Source organism: Eleutherodactylus coqui, chromosome 13 (genome assembly GCF_035609145.1).
Source record: "Eleutherodactylus coqui strain aEleCoq1 chromosome 13, aEleCoq1.hap1, whole genome shotgun sequence".
NCBI classification, from domain to species: Eukaryota; Metazoa; Chordata; class Amphibia; order Anura; family Eleutherodactylidae; genus Eleutherodactylus; species Eleutherodactylus coqui.
Window position 1 is genome coordinate 79868281 of NC_089849.1, and position 25586 is coordinate 79893866.

The 25586-nt window shown below is 41.5% G+C and overlaps 1 protein-coding gene and 1 long non-coding RNA gene across 2 annotated transcripts in view; one reads left to right on the plus strand and one right to left on the minus strand.

Moving 5' to 3' along the window:
* CA10 (carbonic anhydrase 10) overlaps positions 1–25586 on the minus strand; it is a 272025-nt gene that overhangs the window by 78808 nt on the left and 167631 nt on the right. The gene's annotated exons all lie outside the window — the stretch shown is intronic.
* LOC136587304 (uncharacterized) overlaps positions 1–25586 on the plus strand; it is a 121840-nt gene that overhangs the window by 66196 nt on the left and 30058 nt on the right. Inside the window, exon 2 of the long non-coding RNA XR_010787459.1 lies at positions 4011–4187. This is a non-coding gene — a long non-coding RNA (uncharacterized lncRNA). The remainder of the gene's footprint in view (positions 1–4010; positions 4188–25586) is intronic.

Genomic DNA, 25586 nt, shown 5'->3' on the forward strand with positions numbered 1-25586 from the left:
AAGAACTCTCTTTTCTCTTTACTTAGTTGAGTGGTTCTTGCAAAAATATGTAACAAAACATTAGTTGAATAGGGCTAAACACTGTATGGGAATAGGTACCAACCCTACATCTGCATAACACAACTGATGGTCTCAAACACATTAAGAGGTCAAGAAATTCCACAAATTAACTTTTGAGAAGGCATACATGTTAACTGAAACCATTCCAGGTGACTATCTCCTGAAGCTGATTGAGACAATGTCCAGCATGTGCTAAGCTTTCGTAAGAGCAAAAGGGGGCTACTTTGAAGACTCTAAAATAGAACATATTCTGGTTCATTTAACACTTTTTTTAACTATTTAATTCCATGTTTGTTCCTTCGTAGTTTTCTTGTCTTCAATAGGACTCTACAATGTAGTAAAAAAAAAAATAAGAACAAGCATATAAAGGTGTGTCCAAACTTTTGAGTGGTACTGTATATCACATGCATTTATCACTTTCTATGGTAGGAATAGATGTTTCTTTCCCATGTTTAGTTACAACAGCACAGAATGAAGTTGGTTATTTCACCTCTATTTCACATCTAATCTTCTATTGCAAGGAATTTTTCACTCTGTATGGCAGCTGTTCATTTCAACTCTCACTTTTTCCTCATTGACATTCACTCTCAAAGTGATCTGTCTTAGCAGAACAATTGGCGACACATTAATTTAAGAATTTTCAACTCTCTTGCTCATTCTAATAGATTCAATTCCGACTACCCTGATTGAGCTTTTATTGAAGCTGAAACCATGGAGTGGAACTCCGAAACTTCCAAACTCAAAAATATTTAAATAAATTTAAAGTGATAGCTGCCAGGAATTATTTCTAGATACCAAACCAATGCTCAAAACACATGTTTTCACTTACTTAAACTGTCCATATTTGTTTATAATTAATTGTAAAAAGGAGAAAATGATGGACCATGGGCGTAACCCTTGTAATGTAAAGTGCATAAAAGCAAAGGGATTAACCCAATTTCTTCTTTATTAATTGAAGCTCTGGGTCTCTCCCATGATGACATGTTTACAGGCCAAGAGAGATTTCTATTAGTTGGTTTGTTATTTTTCACCATGGGGAATCTGTTTAGCTACAATTTAAATAACTCAGACCAGTCTTTTAGGGACATATACTGTACAATCTGGGAAGTGTGCACTTTAACACCATGGGGAATAGCAAAATTTGTAGGATATGTAAGATCTACAGTTGAAGTTGACGAAATGGCACCCCTCCTCTTTTACACCACTCAGTAAAAAGAAGCAGCTACAATGGAGATGAAAGTTCTCAAAATTACTATATGTTCAGATTGCATACAGGGAGCAGGCGTAAAGGTCTATTTAGACGCAACGATCATCGCTCAAAATTTGAAAAGAGTCGAAAGTTAGCGCTGGTTTTGCTTTTAAAGACGTCCATTTAAACGTAACGATTATCATTGGAAAATAGACGATAAACGATAATTGAATGATATTTTGAATGGCATGTGCATCAGTTAAGGTAAAAAATGAGGTAAAAATCGTTAAACGACTGGACGATTTTCATTTAAACCAAACGATAAGTGAACTACCAAACGATGGATTTTAAGCAGACTGAAAGACAACGATGAAAGAATGATTAACGAAAAGTGTACGATGGGCATGCATTTACACGTAATGATTATCGCTCAACTGCGACACTTTTAACGAATTTTGAGCGATGATCATTGAATCTAAATAGGCCTTAAGCTGCAATACGAAACATAACCTGTTGACAAGAGTGACTCTGCATCTGCCCATGTACTTTGCATGAGTAAGTACACCCTTTTTCTCTGATTTTTGATTAGATTTATTTTTCTGTGATTTATTTCAGTCTTTCATTTAAGCCTTTCTTAAAGGAGTAAAATGTTTTCAATTTGTCTGTGTTATATAAGGAAATAGGGCCTCATGTGGCACAGTGTGGTAGGGCAGCAGAAATGCAGTCCTAAGCTCTCGCTCACGACCTGAAGGTTGCAGGTTCAATCCCTGCTTGGTTCAGGTAGCTCAAGTTTGACTCAGCCTTCCATCCTTCCGAAGTCAGTAAAATGAGTAGCCATCTTGGGGGGTTAAGATGACTAGGGAAGGCAATGGCAATCCACCCCGCAAAAAAATAGTCTGCCAAGAAAACATCCTGATAAGACGGCACCCGAGGAGTCAGTCTTGCACTAGGGGACTTTACCTTACCATATGAGGAAAATTAACACTAAATGACTAATAAAAGTAATTGAAAGTGACTTTCCAGGCATGTGGTCAATATGTTCGCACGATTGAAGCACATCTGAATAAGCCCTTATAATGAAGAAGATGACAGTTCATTCTCCCTGACTGCATGCTCAAGGCCTTTAATGTATTTAGGTGAATATAGAGAGAAATGATATTCACAGCGTCCACTCAGCAGGCAGAGATGGTACTGGCTGTGGTTGGTCATGTGATGCAGTTCTGATGCATCATGGCAATAATAGCACAGCATAGAGAAAGAGAAAGAAGGGAGAAATCTATAAACCCAGGTGGCATCTGATACTGTACATATCAGACAGAATGCCGCACTGCATGGAATTCAATGCAAAATACATAGGAAACATTGCAGTGTGACAGTCAGGTATCGGGAGGCAAGGATGGAGAAATGTTTTTGCTGCAATGGCCCTTTATTTTGGGAACCTTGCACTTACAACCAGTTTTGCCATTTTATTAACAAACATAATTATTTTACTTCTTTGACACAGTAATAAAGTCAATTTATCACCTGGAAAGTCTGGTCTGGAGAATTACAGTGTTCCATTAACAGTAATAAAGCACCAAACTGCCGAATTAAATATACAGATATAGATGCGAAGGTTAATCTGGACGAAGAATTACAATTTTGAACAGATTCTGAATTACAACCTGAAATCCAGTTAACAACCTTATCCCTAATTCTCCAGTTTTAAGAGCTAAAATCACTCAGCATCCCCTGCTTGTTCAGTGTCTGCACAATTATAAATGCTGCTCTGGAGCTCATAATAATTATAAAGGCTACAACCTATGTACTACAAAAGCTGACCCTGATGATTTTTAAATTAACTGCATGTTTATTAACTCTTTTAATAGTGAACACCGTGTGCACTTATGTTCATGGGATACTAAGAGGCAAACTTCAATCACATTTGTGGATTCAGCATTTCTTAGACTCCATCATTACAAAAATACATATCTTGTATACAATGTGTGTTCTGAAGAAGCAATAAAAAAAAGTTAAATAGTGTCCAGCTAGCAATACAGTCTAATATCTGCCTACACCATTTCTTGGCTTTGAATTCAATAAACTTAAAGGGGTTGTCCCGCGAAACAAAGTGGGGGTATACACTTCTGTATGGCCATATTAATGCACTTTGTAATGTACATTGTGCATTAATTATGAGCCATACAGAAGTTATTCACTTACCTGTTCTGTTGCTAGCGTCCTCGTCTCCATGGTGCCGTCTAATTTTCAGCGTCTAATCGCCCGATTAGACGCGCTTGCGCAGTCCGGTCTTCTTCCTTTCTGAATGGGGCCGCTCGTGCCGGAGAGCGGCTCCTCGTAGCTCCGCCCCGTCACGTGTGCCGATTCCAGCCAATCAGGAGGCTGGAATCGGCAATGGACCGCACGGTGCACCGCATGGTGCACCGTGGGTGAAGATCCCAGCGGCCATCTTACTTAGGTAAGTAAGAAGTCGCCGGAGCGCGGGGATTCGGGTAAGTACTGGCCGTTTTTTTTTTTATTCCTGCATCGGGTTTGTCTCGCGCCGAACGGGGGGGCTATTGAAAAAAAAAAAAAAACGTTTCGGCGCGGGACAACCCCTTTAAGCATTAGTCTCAAGTGAGTTTGGCTATATATATGTACTGTGCAAAATAAAGGGGCACTAGCAAAAAAAAAAGATAGAACAGAAGTAAAATAAGAGAAAGGAAAGGACAGAAATTTCAGTAACAAGGTCCTATAGATAACTTCACTTGTTCTTTCACAGGTGCTGTAGAACTGTACATTTTATTGCCTGGCATCTGTGCCAGCAGAAGAGGTTAATGGCCTGGCAAATCACAATACACATCCCATTGTGACCAGATGGTTTAAATGTTCCTGTAGAGATCTGAAGACACACTGTTAAATATTCCATTGTGGACTTTCTAAAGACCAACATGGGAAGGTGAGAATATTTTCTTCAGTACATTTTTCTGCAGATACGATGTGACCAAGTAGCATGGCTGCTTCAAGATTTGGTAACATATTCCATGTGTGAATTTCAGCTCTAGCACATGTTGGGCATAATAGGATTCTATTTATGCTCCACTTGTAGGAATCAGGTCACAATCTTATATCGTATTATTTTAAATAGGTTTTCAAACCCAGTCATTATCCAGACTCATCTACTATTGAGGATGCTTTATGAACAATACAAAGAAAAAAAGCAATAATGCCAAACTCTGAGAGGCATAAAAGTCAGTATAATTAAATATACATGAATAAAGGTTTGTATGTGAAAGGACATCATAAAGAATTATTTAGACTTAATTAAACATAGATGAGTAATGCTGCCTTTGGAGAAACAAGAAGATTAGAAAAACAGCCATAGAGTTCTGGAAAATAAGAGTTTATATCTAACTATCTTATCTATCTATCTATTAGAGATGAGCGAACGTACTCGTTACGAGTACATACGCACCCGAGCACCGCCATTTTCGAGTACAGCAGTACTCGCGCGTAAAGATTCGGGGGGCGGCGTGGCGGCATGGGGGGTAGCAGTGGGGAGTGGGGGGGAGAGGGAGAGAGAGAGGGCTCCCCCCTGTTCCCTGCTGCTACCCCCCGCACCGCCGCGCCTCTCCCCGCCCCCCGGCGCCCCCCGAATCTTTACGCGCGAGTACTGAAGTACTCGAAAATGGCGGTACTCGGGTGCGTAAGTACTCATTACGAGTACGTTCGCTCATCTCTACTATCTATCTATCTATCTCATATCTATCTCATATCTATCTATCTCATATCTATCTATCTCATATCTATCTATCTCATATCTATCTATCTCATATCTATCTATCTATCTATCTCATATCTATCTCATATCTATCTATCTATCTATCTATCTATCTATCTATCTATCTCATATCTATCTATCTCATATCTATCTATCTATCTATCTATCTATCTCATATCTATCTATCTATCTATCTATCTATCTATCTATCTATCTCATATCTATCTATCTATGTGTCTATCTATCTAACTATGTACCTCATATCTATCTAAAGACAACCAGTCAGTCACCCATTGACATTAAAGGGGTTGTCTCGCGCCGAAACGAGTTTTTTTTTTTCCCATAGGCCCCCCGTTCGGCGCAGGACAACCCCAAGGGATGTGTTAAAAAAAAAAAAAATTATTACTTACCCGAATCCCTGCTCTGCGACGTCTTCCTTCTTCCTTCATCAAGATGGCCGCCGGGATCTTCACCCACGATGCACCGCGGGTCTTCTCCCATGGTGCACCGTGGGCTCTGTGCGGTCCATTGCCGATTCCAGCCTCCTGATTGGCTGGAATCGGCACACGTGACGGGGCGGAGCTACGATGACCAGCTCTCCGGCATGAGCGGCCCCATTCACCAGGCAGAAGACCGGACTGCGCAAGCGCGTCTAAAAACGCCAGAAGAAAGCAAAATTAGACGGATCCATGGCGACGGGGACGCTAGCAACGGAGCATGTAAGTGAATAACTTCTGTATGGCTCATATTTAATGCACGATGTACATTACAAAGTGCATTAATATGGCCATACAGAAGTGTATAACCCCACTTGCTGCCGCGAGACAACCCCTTTAAATAGAGCAGACTACCTACTTTATAGATCTTAAATGCTGGGAACAGAATTTAATAGAGGTTGTTGTGGGGAATGTGGGGGTGTCCAAAAAAAAAGAAGAGGTGTGGTAGAGTTAGCAGGACCACAACCGCAAAGCTATGCATCTGGCCCAGCTGATCAGAAGATATTACAGGTCTAGTTAAAGGCCTAGACTGCACAAGGACTTTTCACAACACAACTTATATGTCTTCATGTGTCTGGACTGTCGGGTATAGCGGCAAGTTGGAAGCCTTTTTGTAACAAAGAAAAACATCAAAGCCCAGCTATGTTTTGCTAAAACCTACATCAAGTCTGCCAAAAGTATGTGGGAGAACGTGTTATGGTCTGGTGAGATCAAGGTTGAACTTTTTAGCCATAATTCCAAAAAGTATGTTTTATGCAAAGCCAACACTGCGCATAACCAAAAGAATACCATACCTACAATGAAGCATAGTGGAGGGGCTTTTGAATGCTGGAACTGGGGCTTTAGTCAAGGTGGAGGGAATTATAAACACTTCTAAATATCAGTCTATTTTGGCATAAAACCTTCAGGCCTCGGCTAAAAAGCTGTAGATGAAGAGGAATTTCATCTTTCAGCATGGCAACAACCCAAAGCAGACCTCCAAGTCAACAAAAGAATGAATTTGCTAAAAGAAGATCAAAGTTTTTGAATTGCCCAACCAGAGCCCAGACCTAAATCTTTGGGCGCCCTTACAATATGGCAGATTGGGAAGAAGACTGCGCAAAGATTGACAAGTGAAGATGTGCCCTGCTGATAGACACCTACCTCAAGAGACTGCATGCTGTCATAAAGTCAAAGGGTACATCAACAAAGTAATAGTTTTAGGGTGTGTATATTTATGCAACCACATAATTTTAGTGTTTCTTTTTTTTATTTTTACACCCTAAAAGATTTCAGTTTGTTTTTAATGCAATTCTATACATAATGGGTCCCATTTAAAGGGGTTGTCCCGCGAAAGCAAGTGGGTCTATACACTTCTGTATGGCCATATTAATGCACTTTGTAATGTACATTGTGCATTAATTATGAGCCAAACAGACGTTATTCACTTACCTGTTCCGTTGCTAGCGTCCTCGTCTCCATGGCGCCGTCTAATTTTCAGCGTCTAATCGCCAGATTAGACGCGCTTGCGCAGTCCGGTCTTCTGCTTTTCTCAATGGGGCCGCTCGTGTCGGAGAGCGGCTCCTCGTAGCTCCGCCCCATCACGTGCCGATTCCAGCCAATCAGGAGGCTGGAATCGGCAATGGACCGCACAGAAGAGCTGCGGTCCACCGAGGGAGAAGATCCCGGCGGCCATCTTCACCAGGTAAGTAAGAAGTCACCGGAGTGCGGGGATTCAGGTAAGCACTCTCCGGTTTTTACTTTTAACCCCTGCATCGGGTTTGTCTCGCGCCGAACGGGGGGGCTATTGAAAAAAAAAAAAACCCGTTTCGGCGCGGGACAACCCCTTTAAGGTGGAAATAAATCTGAAATAATTCAACTTTGTTGGATTTTTGAAACATGACAAAAACATTGCATTCTAACAGGGGTGTTTGGCCTTTTTATATCCACTAGGAAGTTTGGAACATCTTATAAGTGTGTACTATTTAACTGCATTAAAACAAATGATATACTCCAACATGGCTAAAAATACTCCTTATTTGCTTAGAATGCTAAAAAATATTTAAAAATGCTGAAAAATACTAATTGCCCTGTTAGGTATTACTATTTGGATATTATCATGACTAGTTTTTCGATTTCATAGAAACATGCAGTGTACTATTTCCTTTGTGTTCTTTTAACCTATAATCCCCCAAAGTAATATTCTCCTTTAAGGGTGGTAAAGGCACAATTGCAACTTCTACTTTGAGTGAATAGAATCCCCCTTGGGTCTCGATGTGGTTAATACCACTGTTGAATTAATTGGAGTTAAGTGAGCCTTGTAGCTTAAATTTGTCTTATATCTGTTCCGCAATTAGATAGTGTTGCTCAGTTTTAAAAGCTTTATGTTGTTATTGCAAAATTAGTGGGCAGACAAGACAGTGAGGTCAATTATTAGATTATATCTTCACACTAATTACTTAGAACTGTGATATGGGACTTAGTATTAATCCTCTGTTGATAAATGTAATTATTTCTATAAAACATCCACTGGTAGATAAACCTCAATAAAGTTTTGTAATAGTTCAGCTTCAGCCATCTTTGATTAGGCAAATGTGACACTGACCTTGCAGTGAGGAAAATTGTGAATATGTGAATGACATTCCCAGTGAAATTACAAGGTCATGGTCCCATATGGCAGAGATAACAAGCCATTAAATCTGAGGTCAGGAGTTAACATAAGATTATATCTGCAAGTATATTGTTGTTACCAAACGAAAGCCAAACAGAGGGATATTTTTATTAAGATTATGAATTCTGGTGTAATTCTCAAAATTGCAGTTTACATACAACACAAGTTCTATAAAAAAATCCAACTGTAAACAAAACTTCCCATAAATTAAAGTTTTTCAAATTTGACTACATGGAATTTGAGTTTTTTAAAAACAGACTTGAGCACATGAAATATCAGCTATTATAACTGGTGTTGAGTGGGCTGAACCATCGAACCTTGTTTCTGGTTGAAAAGTTCGGTTCAGTGAAAACCCAAACCTCAGACAGTTAATTTCAGCCAAATTGGAAGTTCAAAAACAACCGTAAAACTAGTATTGAAAACTATGTAAGACCCCTCAAATGGCGGTGGTTCAATTAATGTGGCTCAGTGGTTGCCTTACAGTGCTAGGTTCAAATCTGAGCATAGACAACATCTGCATAGACTTTGTTAAACTCCATGCAGATCTTCTCTTTGATCAGATTTGAACCTAGGAGCCCAGCATTGCAAAGCAACAGTACTAATCACTGAACCACCATTTTTTCCCCTTCTGTAAAGAAGGAGCACAAGAAACACAAAGAGAACATACATACTCCATACAGATGTTGTCCTGGGTCAGATTAAAACCTAGGACTACAGCGGCGCAAGGCAACGGTACTAACCACTAAATCACCATACTTCTTCTTCCTTCATTCTTCAAAGGAACATAAGAAGGGGATGAACACTGTTTCAAGGCTCTTAGTGTTCAATACTGGTTTTATGGGTTTTTATTAACTTTTAGTTTGGTTAAAACTAATTTGGACTAAACCAAACCTTTTGATGAAATTTGGCGAACTAGCAAAACCGAAGTTTTGAAAAGTTCACTCATCTATAAGTCATATGGCTTTGTTGCCTAATATTTGAATACTCTTGAATGGTTAAGCTGCCAAGCAATGAAGAGATAAAGGAACCAAAAAAAAATTCTTCAGCAAAATATAAGCAACAGCCCCCATATGAACTATAATGCACAGTAATAAAAATCTTAAAATTGATTTTAGTTATTGTAAAAAAAAAAAGTAACAAACACAAATGCAAGGTTAGTTGAAAGGGCAAATTGTGAAATCTGTCCAGCTGCATAGGAGCCCCGTGAGCATCTCTGCTGGGTGCTTGTCACTAGACCATATCTATGCTTATTGCAGGAATCATATAGACAACTGTGCAGAGAACAAGCAATGTGCACAAAGTACTCTAGCAGTCTTATGCTGGGTTTACACGGGACGAATGTTGGGTAAACGATGCCTGACACTCGTTCCTGTGTGTCCTCACTGCCGTGCTCCTGCACGGGAGCTACTATCACTGTCTCGCTCACAGAGCGGTCAGCAGGGGGGGGGGTGACGGCAACAGGAGATTTCTCTCCTCCCGCTCCCCCGCCCCTTTCCATTGAGATAATACAGCAGACGTTCAGTAATGAACAGCCGCTGTGTTATGTCAATGGAGAGAGCCAGGGGAGCGAGAGGAGAGAAAACTGCTATTTGTGTGCTTTTATACAGAGCGATTGTTGTTCACTTATTGTTTAGTTTGCAATCTCTGAACGAATTGTTGGTAGAATTTGCATGGGCCAAAATATCGTTCAGCGACTATTTAGGGGTCGTGAGCTTCTTTGGCGGGGGTGTATTTGAAATTTCGAACCCTCACCAACACTAAATAATCAGCGACTATTTTTAGATGAGTTGAAATTAAGTGACTAGGGAATTAACTCCTACTCATCGCCTGCTTAGTGGCCATGTTTACACAGTATTAGGCCGGTCTCACACGGGCAATCCAGATTCTGCATGTGGGAGCCCACAGTGGAATGCGTCTCTGACCCTGGCCCGTGACCCTTCGCCTTCGCTTTCCTGTATTACGTATGACCGTAGATGCTCACTGCTGGTCATGCGCAATACAGATTTTTTTTTTAAATGTTTGCTTTCCCGTGCCGACGCTAGGTGATGAAGCAGGTCACATGGCTTCCATTGACTTCAATGGAAGCCATCCGTGTAGATCCCACACAAAAATAGAGCATGCTGTGATTTTAAATCCGCTTGGGGAAATCACAATTGTTCTCTGCTCATCGGAGCAGATATGCAAACATTCTATTTTTTCAATATGTACGGAATACAGCGGATCATCAGCGCTTATGACGATCATGGATTCCGCAATTGACATCCTGTTCTGTAAGAATGGCCTAACTGTTGCTTACATTCTTTCTATGGAGTGACTATTCAATCAACAGTTGTGCCATGTAAAGCCATCCTTACTCTTAAGCCACGGTTCTACCGATACTGCTAACTTAAAGAGTACCTGTATTTTCACTTCATAGCTCTCCTGCTCTGTTTTCAGTTCCTTCCGCTAGTTGAAGATGGCCCCATATAGTGCTATCTAGGCACCATACGGGGCAGTCTTCAGCTTTTATGAGGACCCGAAAATGGTTGACATGGCAGGAGCTCTCTGAAGTAAAAATGAAGGTACTCTTTGAGGAAGCCTGGCTTAACAATTCCTGTATAGATAGCCCTGAGCGGTCCATTCTACAAGGAAAATCTTATACGTCAAATCAGCTTGTGCTGACTAAAGGATCCACATTCTGCTCCCTGTGGTCTGTCCACCTCAACCCATAAGACAGTCTTAGTGTAGACCAAAAATATATGGTAAAACTGTAAAGTCTAAAGAATTGTGGACTAAAAACAGATCACCAGTCACTAACTAGAACAGTACGGGCATCCCCATACCGTTAGATAGGAAGCTGTAGTGATTTTTACTCACTTCTACAGCAGTTGTCAGCTACAGTATTGTCCTCCCTACCTCAAAAAAATTCCTGTTCAAACCTACAGTAGAAAATGGGTAAAGTAATGTGAAAGGTCCAATAAATCTAAAGTAGATATGTAATATAAAATGTTCATCAGATAAGCAATCATGGGCATATATGCATTTCAATATTATTGGAAGTCCTCAACACAAGGCATATGTGAGATAAAGCAGTTATAATGGGACAAGAACTTCTTGTCATTGAAGAACACTGAATGCAGCCTCTTTTTATAAAGGTACTGTATTAAAATCAGGTGTAGACAAGTTAGACTATCACAAGAGTTCAAGTAAACTCATAATATGGAGACTCTGCCAAGGCAGTTAAGCCCTTAGGGATCGCCCTATTTTGTGCCTTAAGGACCAAACAATTTTCAAAGTTGCATTGCAAGAGCCATAACTCTTTGGTATAGCTGTATGAGGGCTTATTTTTCATGGGCCAAGTTGTACTTTTTAAAGGCACCACTCTTGGGTACATATAACATGTTGAATAACTTTAATTACATTTTTAGGAGGAGGGGATAGATGGACGCCCACCACCACCATCTAGGTTCTGCCATTGTTTTTTTTTGGGGGGGGGTTCACGTCATTCACCATTTGGCAAAAATAAAATGCCAATTTTGTTATCTGGGTCAGCTCGATTACTGTGACACCAATATTATATAGATATTTTTTTATTTTTTACTACTTTAGCACAATAAAAACATGTTTTTATACAAAAAAGGTAATAGAACTATGTGAGGTCTTGTTTTGGCAGAAAGTGCTGTAGTTTTTATTGGTACCCTCTTAGGGGAACATGTAACTGTTTTCGGGAGGCAGATAAAAGAAAGTTCACAATTCTGACATTCATTTTTTAAATTACTCTGATAGCATTGACAACACAAGATAAATAACCAAATCCTCTCGTTCTTATGAACATGGTGTCACCTATTATGTGTTGCTTTTTAAAAAACTCTTGGTATTTTATCCATTTAAAAAGGGTTTTTGTTCATACTATGATTATATTGTGCTGAGAATGCTAAACATCTATTGACATTTTGCTAAAATGAAATAAAAAATTGAAAGTACAAAAAAGAAAAAGGGTTTTCCGTGAGAAGCGTGCATTTTTTTCTAAACTGGATTTCTTTTTAAAAGTTAACCTTTCTAAGACATTTTTGACACTATTTTGTGATGTGATTGCTCAATGTTAAAATAGTACACTGCATTACTTATGTAGTGCATTGTACTATGCCTATGACATTAGTCTATTAGACGCTGCCGGAGATGGAGCCTAATTAGCTGAGCCACATGGCAGACACAAAGTAACCATGGGTACTGTGGGGTCCCGATGAGTTACAGGAGGAGCCCCACAATGGATCTCCTGGCAGTTAGAGCAGGAGTGTGGCTGTCAGTAGTCAGCCAAGCCACCGCCTTATAAAGATGTATGTGCAGGTTTAAAGTACATTAGTGAGGTCAGTAAAAGGGCATATTGATGGCCACTAATGGGTTAAGGAGATTTTCCTCTCTCATTATAACATAAGCTGTATTTTCAGGTAGTCAGTAAAACTTTATGAATAGCCTTCTGATTGAAAAAAGCAGCGCACATTTGATTACACTGAGAAATCTTCTTGCACTGAGTCATTAATCAGTTTACATCCCACTAGACAGCTTCCTTCATGTAGAATTTTTATAATCAGTGACTTTATATTAATATGTAAATACCGGATGTTCTTAAGTAATGCTTAATTTTCAGATTATTGCAAGTTTACATTCAGTTGGCTCTTTGAATGTGAAGCTTAAGTGAGAAAACTTGGATTGGTGTGAGTGGATTCAGAGGGGTTGAGGGCTTTACCACCTCCTTAACATTCCGTAAAATGCTCCTTCAACCTCTTTGTGAGCAAAATTATCTGATATTGTTACTTTAAAGGTCAGGGAAATATCAGCGGTTGACTCCAACAGCATTCGCTTCAGTTCTCAGCCATGTAAGCGTTGTAATAACCTTTTCTATCACCTCTCATTATCATGATTACAGTTCCACTGTATGGCTAGTTTATGACTCTCTTCTAATGACAATGATCATCTGCTCTATAACAGAGTCAACACCGTTGACAGGAGTATCGACCTACTCAACAAACCTTGGCAGTCCTTGCATGTTTCTACTGTGTTAAATACTGTATATGTGTAGCTATTCCACATATACCTACTTTACATCAACATGTCTAGTACTAGCCACAGCTGGTGCTGTATATTCTTGGTTGGGATTTGTTTTAAAGGGAACCTGTTATGTTTAAAATGACGTCAATCTGCTGGCAGTGTGTTACAAAGCTGGAGATGCTCAGCAGATTAATATTAGAGATTAGCGAGCACGCTCGGTTAAGGCAGTTACTCGAGCAACTGCATTCTCGTCCGAGCAGGCTCGGGGGGGAGCGGTGGGGAGTGAGAGAGATCTCTCTCTCCCCCCCACTACCCCACGCTCACCCCTGCTGCCCCCCGAGCCTGCTCGGATGAGAATGCAGTTACTCGAGAAGAGCGATGCTCGCTCGAGTAACTGCCTTATCCGAGCGTGCTCGCTCATCTCTAATTTATATACTTTTTTTGTTGTAAAAAGTTCAGTATAACTTGTAATTTATTCTTTTAGACCTGCTCAGTTTGTGCTTAGGAATCCAATTGGTGATCCTACTCAGTGATTGACAGCCTTCTTTGTATGAGCATGCATACATGGATAGCTGTCAATAGCTATCAATCAGTAGGTAGACCACCCGCTGGACTCCTAAGCTCAGAATAAGCTGACTCTTTTACCACAAAAATACACTGCTGTACAAAGAAAATGCCTCGTCATGAAGAAATGCTCGAAATGAGACAAAACTCAGACAGAACTAAGGCCCAGTGCCCACGGCCGGATTTTTGCTGCGAAATTCATGGCCAGATGCCCGCTGTAAATTTCACAGTAATGTCCGTTCATAGCATGCTATGTTAAAAGATTCTTCCATACCCACGAGTGAAAATCAGCTGCAATTTTGCAGTCAATGAAAGCCATCCGATCCGCGGAGATTCCAAAATCTCAATTTTGAAATCGCCGATGCAATGGCGCATCATGCCCTGCACTGTGCATGCACGATGGCGTGACAGCCAAGACACTCATGGTGGATACGGACAGGTGAGTGTGTGTCTCTGGCTGGGCACCGGGTCTGATTCTGCTGCGAGATTTTGCAGTTGGAATCCGACCCAGCCATGGGCATCAGGACTAAGTTTTGAACAATTCATGTTTATTTGAAACAATTACATATCTCCTGTTGCTCAATAAACAGCATAATCAGTAAGTAGTTGGGTCACCATATCATTAACGCAATGTGGCACTGATTCAAAGAGTGCTATAATACTGTCCTGGGTGCCATGGGGTATTGACCATAGTTCATAGTTCATCTTCATTACGAGGCTGTGGAAGAGCATTCACTCAACCTTCCATTATATCAGACAGATTCTTTATTGGAAGGAGACCAGGGGATAATAATGGCCAAGGAATCATCTGGAAACCTTGCAAAGCATGCCTGCGAATGTTTAATTTGTGGGGCCACTAGGGATCCTGCTGGAAAATGGTGTTAAGCATGACCTTGAGATATGGTAGTATAATGAGCTACATCACGTCAACATAACAGCATGCTGTCAATGTGCCCCTCATGCATACTAGAGGTGATCAACTGTTAACGCTGATGGTACCCCAAACCATGACTCCATGCTGACAAGATGTGTGGTGCTGCAAAATAACAGAAAGATGAGCCTGATTGACACATCACCTTCAGACCGTTGCTTGGAGATCATCATTGTTGAGACAGAATCTTGATTCATCACTGAACACTACACTATACCATTCCTCATACCAGGCAGCTCTGGAGCACAACTGCTGCAAGAGTTCATGACAATGGTGCTGTGTGAGGGTCAGTCTTTGCAGCGTACAGCTTGACAGCAAACCTGCCTCAGCTAATCCATACAAAACTGTCATTGTCAATATTAGAGCACCAAAATCTCTCCATACGCTCCACAGAATGTTACCAGCTGTTGAGTATGGAGCACGATGCTGGATGTGTCATGTGTATTGTGACGTTCATCTCAACGCTCTAGTCCCACTATAACGATGCATGTTTCATTCTACTGACCACCGTTTTCCAACCCTACTCATGGTTGTGGCATCCTATGGAGTTTCTGTTGTATTACAATGCAAATATCTACTGGCGTTATATAGCTCTATGATGAAACCTTTAGTAAACTTGTCTGTTTGCTGAAAAAAAAGCTCTCAATGGCATCTTTGGGGCATCTTCACTCCTTAACCTTTATCCAGACACAAATAAAATGTTAAAGCCAAAGAAAGTTTTTCACTTTTATCACATTCTAAGATCTCATGATTTGCCCCAAATCCTGAAAATTCCATAATGATGTGACAAAACGCTTTGGCATTTTCTCTGTAGGGCCTCGGTCAGACGGGCGTTTTTTTCGCGCGATTTGCGCATGCGTCCGGCGATTTTATAAAACCATTGCTTTGCAATGGTATCGGACACATGAGCGCTTTTTATGCGCTCGTCCGATAAATTATAGAACAGAAATCGCAGATCGCACCTACCTGCGATCTGCGATTCCTGTTCTCTTCTCTATATGCGCTCAATGGGGCCGGGGGCAGCAGCGCCGACCCCATTGAGAACATATAGTAGACAAATCATTCTCCTCTGCCACAGCTGTAACAGCTGTGGCAGAGAAGAATGATGTTTGCCCATTGAATTCAATGGAGCCGGCAATACAGCCGGCTCCATTGAAAGCAATGGGCTGCCGGCAATCGCACGATGAATTTTCGGGAAGGGCTTAAAAATATAAGCCCTTCCCGGAAATTCATCCAGAAATGTGTAAAAACAAAAAAAAAAAACATACTCACCTAGTCCCGGTAGACGGAGTTCAGCCGCGGCCGGCTGGCAGTTCTCCTGAACTGCTCTGAGTAGTATTCAGCAGCCGGGGATTTAAAATCCCCGCCTGCTGAATGAGCTGCCTCTGATTGGTGAGGCTGTGACCTAGCCAGCATATTACACTGTATTTTAAATGTTATAGGTTTCCTTTAACACTCAAACTCATAACAAAGTATGTGAAAGTTGGTACTTTAGAGAGGTTGCCCAGTTTAATATAAATTAAGCCTAAAAAGGTTGTGCCACTAAGACAACCAATGTCGATATCTTCTATGAGGGCATATAGACATAGAAGAGAGGGGACCGGCCTATCCACTATAAGTCAGAGCAAATAGCTCCAATCAAGTAGTGATTGTCAGTAAGGAAGACTCTATTACATGGGCTGCCATCGTTTTATTGGTTGCTCCACAATTCTACAACATCTCTTCTTGTATGAGAATATTCTTATATACATTCACAGGGTGAAAACTGCACAGATTTAGTTCTACCATCTCACAACTGAAATATTTTACAATAAATTAGTGTAGGTAAAGATTTTCAGCTTGGAGTCCAAATATGAAGATTTGTTTCCATCTGTGCAACAGCGAGCAAGAATAAGGCTGTCTTCACATCTGTATTGGAACCTCCGTCAGAAGTTCCATAGCAGATCCTGCACAAAATACCTAAAGAAATAATGCTACATGCAGCGCTTTTTCTTCCTGCAAAATGGCAGTCAACTGAGCGGAAACCGAATAGACCCCATTATAGTCAATGGGGTCTGTTTGGCACTGTTTGGTTCCATCATTAGTTGGATCCATTTGGCTAGGGGATGCCCCTTTCCTGCTCCCTGAAAGATAGAACATTGGCTATCTTTGGTGCGTGCTACACAGGAGTTTCCATTGACTCCTATGGGAGCAAGAGTTAATGGAAACTTCTCCACTCGGAATAGATTCCATGCTGCTAATAGCAGGACATTTAAAACCTGCTGCCCCAAAGCACATTTTAAATGTCCCACTGTAAACTCCTGTTAGTCCCCGCAGGGATGAGGAGACTCCCCGAGGGTTCCGTTAATCCCCGTGGGGACTAACAGGAATTTACAATGGGACATTTAAAATGTGCTTCGGGGCCTTGTGTGGCACAGAGTGTGCAGCAGTATGCAGTCCTAACCTGAAGGTTGCAGATTCAATTCCCACATGGTTCAGGTAGTCGGCTCAAGGTTGACTCAGCCTTCCATCCTTCCGAGATTGGTAAATATGAGTACCCAGCTTGCTGAGGGTTAATAAATATTTTTTTAAAAAGTTACCTGAAAGCGCTGTGGAATAAGTTTGCACTATACAAATAACAAGTCCCTTCCACCTTTCCCTTTCCTGCTGTAAGTTGTGGGGTATTTCTCCTGCCCCTCCCTGCTGGGCAATTCCACAGCAGTGGGGACAGTAGGGGAGTCTCTCTCCCCAAGAGATTTCCCTATAGTGGTGAGAGTGAGGGGGGCTTTCACCTGAGAGCTTGGTAGGAGGGGGTGGGGCTAGAGGGGGCTGTCCCTAGCCCTGCCCCCTCTATGGTTTGCTATGGTAAATCTCTCTCTGTGTTATGGTGGATATTCCTCAGGAGTCCTCATAGCAGGAGAGAGAGTGAACATGACTATGGATTTCTCCATAGTAGGGAGAAAGAGTGGAGCAATGGGGGGATTGACCCATAGCTCTGTGCTCTCTCCCTGCTATGGGGAAATTCCAAAGCCCTGCGGGGCTTCTTCAATCTCTCTTCCTGGAGCAGCTGCACTTCTCCAAGCACAGCTGCTCCAGTGAATGGGCGAATTTCATGTGCATGAAAAATTTGCCCGTTCACGCGATTTCGACAGATGCGACTGGCGCTTTTTTTGTGAGCCTATTGGTGCGCAGAAAAAAAATGCTCGTCTGATGGAGGCCTAAGTGTAGAAATAACTTCTGTATCAAATAAATAGATCTGAGAATCCGACAGTATTCATTTAATTGGTGTAAACTTGAGGCATTCAATTATGCAATAAAAATTGTAATTATAGTGATACTTTTATTATAGGAATCATAAAATCTTACATAAATAACATCCATTTGTAATGTACAGAAGTCAATGTACAGAACTTTCTAGATGTTTCTAAATGATCTATGTATGTCCTGTGCCTATGTATTGTCAGTGTCTTTTATGTGAGTGAATTTGATATGTATTGCATAGCTGCAGCACTGAATTGATTACTATCTATGTCTGGAAATGTATCATTTTGTAAGGTGCATGAGTGAGGTCCTTCTATCAGTCTTCTGCTTGGTATATTCAAGTCTGAAGCCTATCTGGACACAGACACCTTTTGTCTGTGTGTAGTGAAGATGGAGGAAGCTGAGAGGATGGCATATGTGTATATTGGGTCCCTTCTACCCAAACCCTGTATCTAAAGAGTGAGAGAGGAGCTGAAAGTCTGTGAGACCCCACCATGCAGCGTTGAGTGTATGGTCTACCCTGTGAGTGTGAACCAGTAGAGAGTTGGAGAGTGCAAGAAGAAGAGTGGCCGGGAACAGAGATACACAGATAACTAGGCCTGTGAAATCCCTCTGTCCTCCCGTGATTCCTCTCTGTCACACCACGAGTCCTCCTGCACCAGTGCCTTGCTGTGGGATGTGAATTGTTTGGACTGTTTTCCAAGTTTATTCAAGTTATTTTGCAAGTAAATGCAGGGGCGTAACTATAGAGGATGCAGTTGCACCTATGCCCAGGAGCCTTGGGGGGCCCATAAGGCCTCTCTTCTCCATATAAGAAGCCCAGTACTATGAATAAAGCATTATAGTTGGGGGCCATGTTACAGGTTTTGCATTTGGGCCCAGGAGCGTCAAGTTACGCCTCTGAGTAAATGGCTCTACCGCCCATTCCCGGCTTAGCCTTTAAAGATCAACTATGTGTGCGTGGACTTTTTATTACATCATCTAGAATTCACCGCAGAGAACGGAACGATGGCGTCACACGTAACAAGAACTAAGGTAAACCACAGTTGAGTTACCCCTTTTAACAGCCAGTCCTCGGCCCCTTGGATGTGTCCCTGGTTACCTTCCTTTGGGAGACAGTAGAGCCCCGTGACAAAGCCCAAACTCTATGCTGCTGTCTCCTAGGCTGGAGCTCGCTCCTCGGACAAGGCACATTTACTTGAGTGCAGATTGGACCAGATGACCCTGGAGGTTCCTTCCAACTCTACCATTCTATGAAATGGATTCTATGTTTGTTTAGCAGTGTCAACATTAAAAGGATTGTCCCAAAAACAAAATTTTATTACCAAGTCTGATTGGTAGGCAAAAATAGGGGTGCTGTGTTTTCCTCTTCTCCTCACTGCAGGGTCTCGGCACCCTTTGGCAGTGACATCAGTCAAATTGAATGGAAGCAGAAATAAAGATAGATAGTATTAAGAAGGTCAAAAGGACAAAGAGAAATAAGGCATGGACTTACCATGTGCAGGGAGCCCATCTGGGCGACAGACTCCCAGATTAATTGTCCAAGTGTGCCTTCAGTTGACTGGTGCTACATGCACCAAAGCCCTGTACTGTTCTAGGTACACAGGGAGAGCGCCATTGGAAGGTCCGATTAACCCTTTCCAATCCACTGTCTGACGTCTGAAGACATTCTGATTAAAGACTGTGCAGCTCCGATGTCGGAAGACGTCCAGCAGGGTATTGTTACTGTATATTACTGGCTGCTCTGTTGTCGGGGGCCTCTCCAGTATGTCCCATACCACAGTTCTGGCTCTAGCCCGCAGATGGCGTCATAGTATAATAACAGAAAGAGAAAGCTCCCTAGGAAACCCTGAATCCAAAATTGGATTGCAAAGGGTTAAATGAAGCGACGGTTGCTGCTCTGTTCATTCCAATAGGGATAACAGAAATAGCAGAGTACAAGCCCTCAACTATCTTCAGCAGCCCATTGAAAATAAATGGAGCGGCACCGCACATACACAACCGCTGCTCCATTCAATGTCCTCCCCACTGCGGGAGGTGCAGCAAGCCTATAGTGAGAAGGAAGCGGGACATGAGATCTTTGTTTTGGGGATGTATCACCAATACTGTAGATTGGTGGTAAATGTTATTTTTGGTACAACCTATTTAAATTGCAACCCTGTCATGTAGTATAATCTGACAATATCATTCTTCAACTACAAAAAAGTTTGTACATCCTTTCTAGAAATGGAACAGAATTAAACAGAATTAAAATACTGTAATTATGTTCAAAATTACATTTGCACAAATTAATAGACAATGTGATGTTCTAATAATAATGCTGCTTGCTGTGTTTTATTCACCTTGCTGCTTGTGTATGAGGAAATGAGGTATACTTGAGCTTCAGCCTCAGGCATTGGGATCATAATACAGAACCTGCTGTTCTGCACATTTAACAAGAACGGATAACAATTCTCCTCGCTATATAGTCTAATGTACTCAGGAAACATTAAAAGGAATAAAATACGTGTTAAATTAACAGTAAAGCTTTGGCCCTATTTTCAAGCATTATCATGTATTTTATTTGGAAGAAACTATTGTTCAGAGTCATTTTGGTTAGAGGAAATGGAAGCTGCATTAGAATTAGAAATGTGAATTTATCAAAGTAATTAAATAGGTTTACGTCAATAAATCATGCTGCAGATGCTATTGATTGTGGCATATAATTGGTTAAACTGACAGTAAATAAATCTTTTAGGGTATTGTCCGAGTTAAAGGGGTTCTGTAATTAAAAAAAAAGAATCTATACTCACATATTCCTCCCCTGTCAGTGTCCTTACCGCATCTTCTCCCCACCGATCTTCTCCTGTCTCCTGCAGTCCCGAGGGGTCACCTCAACTCACCTCCAGCCAGTTCTTCTTCTTCCTGTGACGAAGTGTCCATTCTCTTCAGTGTTCTTCCTGCCAGTCAATGTACGCTACGTCACTAGTGATGTAGCATTCATAGCCTAGCAGGGAGTGTCAAGCTACTGCAGAGACTGTGCAAGCACGGGGTCTCACTGCAATAGTATATGAACTCTTGCGGCAAGACAGTGCACATGCACAGTCTCTGCAATTGATCGGCATTCCTTGCTACACAGTGATTGTTATGTCTCGAGTGCCGTAACCTATACTGACCTGCTGGAAGAAGACTGCAGAGAAAGAACACTCCATGAGAAGAAGAGGATATGGTGAGGTGGCCTGGGGGACTAGAGAAGATCAGCGGGGAGAAGATGAAGTAAGTAGTCTGCCTGGGGAGGAATAGGTAAGTATTGATTTTTTTTCTAATGACAAAAACCCTTTAAAAAAAAAAAACCTATCACCGCATCACCCATGTGTTAAATAAATCAGTGGATGCTCATCTCTCTCTGCTCCCACTTACCCCCCCACTATAGGCTCTGGTCTCCAGTATCGTTGCTTACAGGCTGCTATGACGTCCCATAAACCTCGTGTAGAAGCCAATGACATAGCTCAGCCATGATTGCTCAACAGCTTGTTTGTAGACAGGCTCAGGCTGACTGTAGACTGCAAAGGGATGTCATAGAGTTACCAGAGCAGTGGAGGACTAGTGGGGGTGCATGAAGAGGTGAGTAACTGCTGACTTGTTATTTTAAGGCATAGGGGAACCGGTAACAGGGGTTTCCTTAACTCGGACAAACCCTTTAATGATTGTATAATGACAAGGTCTGAAACTTTGTAAAATAATCTTAACATACAATACTATGTGTTTCAATTCCTTATCAATTTTAAGATCTCTGCTTGCTGCTGGTGAATGAAAGCATTCTTATTTTACCCACAGGTTGAAAACTTGACTTAAACTTGTCTAACTGACATGGGTGAAGTGCTGGTTACAGGAGGGAGTTTTCATATATTTAGGAGGGTTGTGCCAAGATCAGCACCAGCTCTTATGTCCTATTAGGACATATGAACGTCATTGAGTGGGGTCCTCTACTTGGGCCCCCTCCATGACCTGAAACATAGAGTCGCTTTTGTTTTGGTGGATTTGTGCTATCATTGTAGTGCATAACAGCCATTTCTCTGAATGGCCTTATTGTAATATTACATTTCAGTCAATGTGGGAGCTATTCTTTGCAACAACTTTCCTCTCTGATTTGTAGAGGGGGATTCTGAGCCCTAACAATTCGTATGGAAAGAGGCTGCTTAGAGGTTGCTGTGGTCACATACTGTAGCATTGTTGATACAGGTTCAGTTTACATCACTGGCCTAACTATAGGGGATGCAGGAGATGCAGTTTTACCCGGGCCCAGGAGCCTTAGGGGGTCCATAAGGCCTCTCTTTTTCCATATAGGAACCCCAGTACTATGAATAAAGCATTATAGATGGGGGCCCTGTTACAGGTTTTGCATTGGGGCCCAGGAGCTTCAAGTTACGCCTCTGGTGTACATGCCGATAATATTCGCAGTGCATACATTACATTAATGGAGTCTGGTTTAGACCCATATTTGCAAAAAAAAAGGCCTTTTGGGAAACATTCAGGAGATTTTCCACATCCCACAAAGAAACACGAAGTATATATGTTTCTTTATCGCGGGAGTCTTTGGGCAACTTATGTATCTGAATGGAGTACAGCTGCATATGCTAGGCATTAATGCTCTGGAGATTTTCAGAGAATATGCGCTCGCTGTAAACAAGAAGCACCATATAAACAAAGCTTGATTCCTTTAAAAACATCCCATTATAAAGAGGAGGGCAATAATCTGTAACAGTCGTCAATTTGCAATACTTCTCCTCCTGGGCTGCGTTGGGCAATTCAAAATCCCAGGTCTGAGGTTTAGGGTTGCCATATACCTTGGGTGCATATCCATGGGTTTGGACGATTATCCCATGCATATGGAGGCCTTCTGACTCTCCCCTGACATGAGGTGTCAGAGGAGACAAGGATTAGGCAGTTAGATTTAAACTGCTCAATCAGTTTGCTCTCAGCAGAGAAGCCGCTGCCCAAGCTGTCCGACAGTGATTTTCTTATCTCTTTCTACAATCCAAACACATGCAGGATTCATGAGAGTGTTGGATAAGAAAGCTGTATGCTGAATGAAGACAGACAGCATACAGCAATCAGACAGATAGCAGACAGCTATCTAATGTGCATGGGAAGTCTTATTCTTGGGGAATTGAAGAAAATAGTAGACAATTAATACATTACATTCTATGATTAAAGATTATGTATATGGGATCATGCAAGTCAAGTAAGGCCGCTGCTTACGACCGGGTTTGAATCGTGGAGTCACATGAGCGGACAGCGACTGCAATTTTCTGCTCGCAGAGGAAAAATCACAGAATGCTCCATTTTCGTGCAGGCACCACATGGACAGCTTCCACTGAAGTCAATGGAAGCCGTCCGACCTGCGGCCTTTCCCTAATTGATATTGTGGAAAGGTCATGGGACCCGCTTCATCGCCTAGCAATGGCGTGGGAAAGATAAACATTTGCAAAAAAAATCTGTACTGTACATGCCTGACAGCTCGCCGGCCAGACTATCCGCAGTACAGAAGACAAGAAATGACATGTACACTCGGACACAGTCTGGAACAGGGTCAGATTCCGCTGTGGGATTCCGCGTCTGGAATCCGACCCGTTCATGTGCAGCCGGCCTTAAAATGCTGTTTTACGTAGTGGTAGTATAGAATACATAACACTTCCATATTCTCACAAACACTACTATGACAATTTAAGTGCTGGCACCCAATGGGCACATTCACTAATATTGTCTAAAAGCTAGAAAATGCAAACTTAGAGTAGACAGTCTTAAAATAAACCAGAATTAGCACAGTGACTCATGCAGAATGATAAATTTAAGCACTTCTGTCTAACTATTAGTTATCTTAAATATATGCCAAATTTTGGCACAATTTTTGGTGCACAATGTCACATTTAGGTCATGCGCCTTTCAACTTTTTTTTACAGGCAGGGCAAAAAAGTGTCCAAATAGTCTAAACACATGATAAATGTGGTGCAAACTATGTAAGACGGTTTTCTGAAGCTATTTGCACCAATAATCTGACAAATCTTCAATAGTAAATCTGCCCTATTGTTTTGGTTATATGAATTGATCAAAATGTGAAAAACACATGGAAATTAGACGCAACATCATGAGACAAAGAAGTCCTTCAATATCTACAAATGAAGACATCTCTCAGTAAGAGTCAGTATATTAGGGTCCACGTTGAAGCTGGAATGACTGATCGGAGGGTACAATACAGGTTTTCTACTGCTACTTCTTTCCCAAGACATATTGACACATTTTCCATAGTTTGTGACTGATGTCCTTCCTGTTTTACAACTATTAGATACATGCCTTTATTTGCATACAAAAGAATGTGCTTAACCTCAAACAAAACTTCAAACCTCAGCCATTCGACTAGTTCTATATCAACTCCATACATCAGTGTTAGAGGAGCTTTTCATGCCAGACAGATGTATTGGTAGAAAGAAGCCAGCTGGCCATGGCTGACATATCAACAGCTGCCCTCTTTGTTTGTAGAAGAGTAAAACTGGACACACAGTGTAATGATGGCGCCAATTACCAGTGTTGCTAACAAAGTGTGGAATATTAGACATTAGTATTGATTATCATGAATCTGAAACATCTGTGCCCCTTGGAGCAGACTATTTACTGAGATGGCTGTTCTGTCTTTGTATGTTTAGGTAGCACAAAAACCATCAAGTAAATAACTTATAGAAATTAAAGGGCACCTCTTCTCCGGATTTTGAACCTTAAAGTGGCACCATAGCGCTTACAATCACATTAAATGCACCCAAGACACATGTTTCTATAAACAGAAGAATACTTATCAGTCTAAAAGCGTAAAATTTATTATGTGGCACCTAGTATGCCACAGTATGCAAATGCCCTTGTGTTGAGTCATGGGGATGGTCCTCTGAAGCCCAGAGTCATGGCGTCATTACATTATGCACATCCCCTCCACTAGATGCTGACTCCTCCTACTGCTGACATCAGCGCAACTCATGGTGAGATAGCATGCTTGCATTGGACAGTCCTCTGCCCCATTGGAAATGGACATGCACAGTGAATCAAGAAGTCTACACTTAGACTTCACTGGTGCATTCTGCATGTAATAGAAACTGTTGGGTAGATTCTCATGCCCAGCGGCACACAGGCTCTGGGTTCACTCCATCCAGACTTGGCATGGGTAACAAGAAAAACAGTGGGGAAAAAAACTTTTATTAGTCTTGGAAGAATCCCATCTTTAACCAAACACATTTATAATCCTTATGAGCTGCCAGGCACAAGAATCTGCCAACGTGGCTTCCAGCATGTAGACACCTCAACCCACTGTGCATGTTTATATCCAAAGGATGCAAAAGGCTGTATAGTGCAAACAGGGAATTTCACCCCAAATGGTGACGTAAGTGTCATGGGGAGGCAGGCATCCAATAGAAGAGGCATGCATAATGTAATTGCATTTTTAGCAAACTGTTAAAAAAATTCTGATATTGTTTTTTAGTTTTTTATTGGTAGCCGTTCACCATGCAGCATAAGGGATATGTTATCCTCATTCTGCAGGTCAGTGCAGTTCCTGTAATACCAAATTTATATATATTTTCTTTTCACTACTTTTTCACAATAAGGGCTTTTACCCACTAGCGTTTTTTTTTTTACGCTGCAAT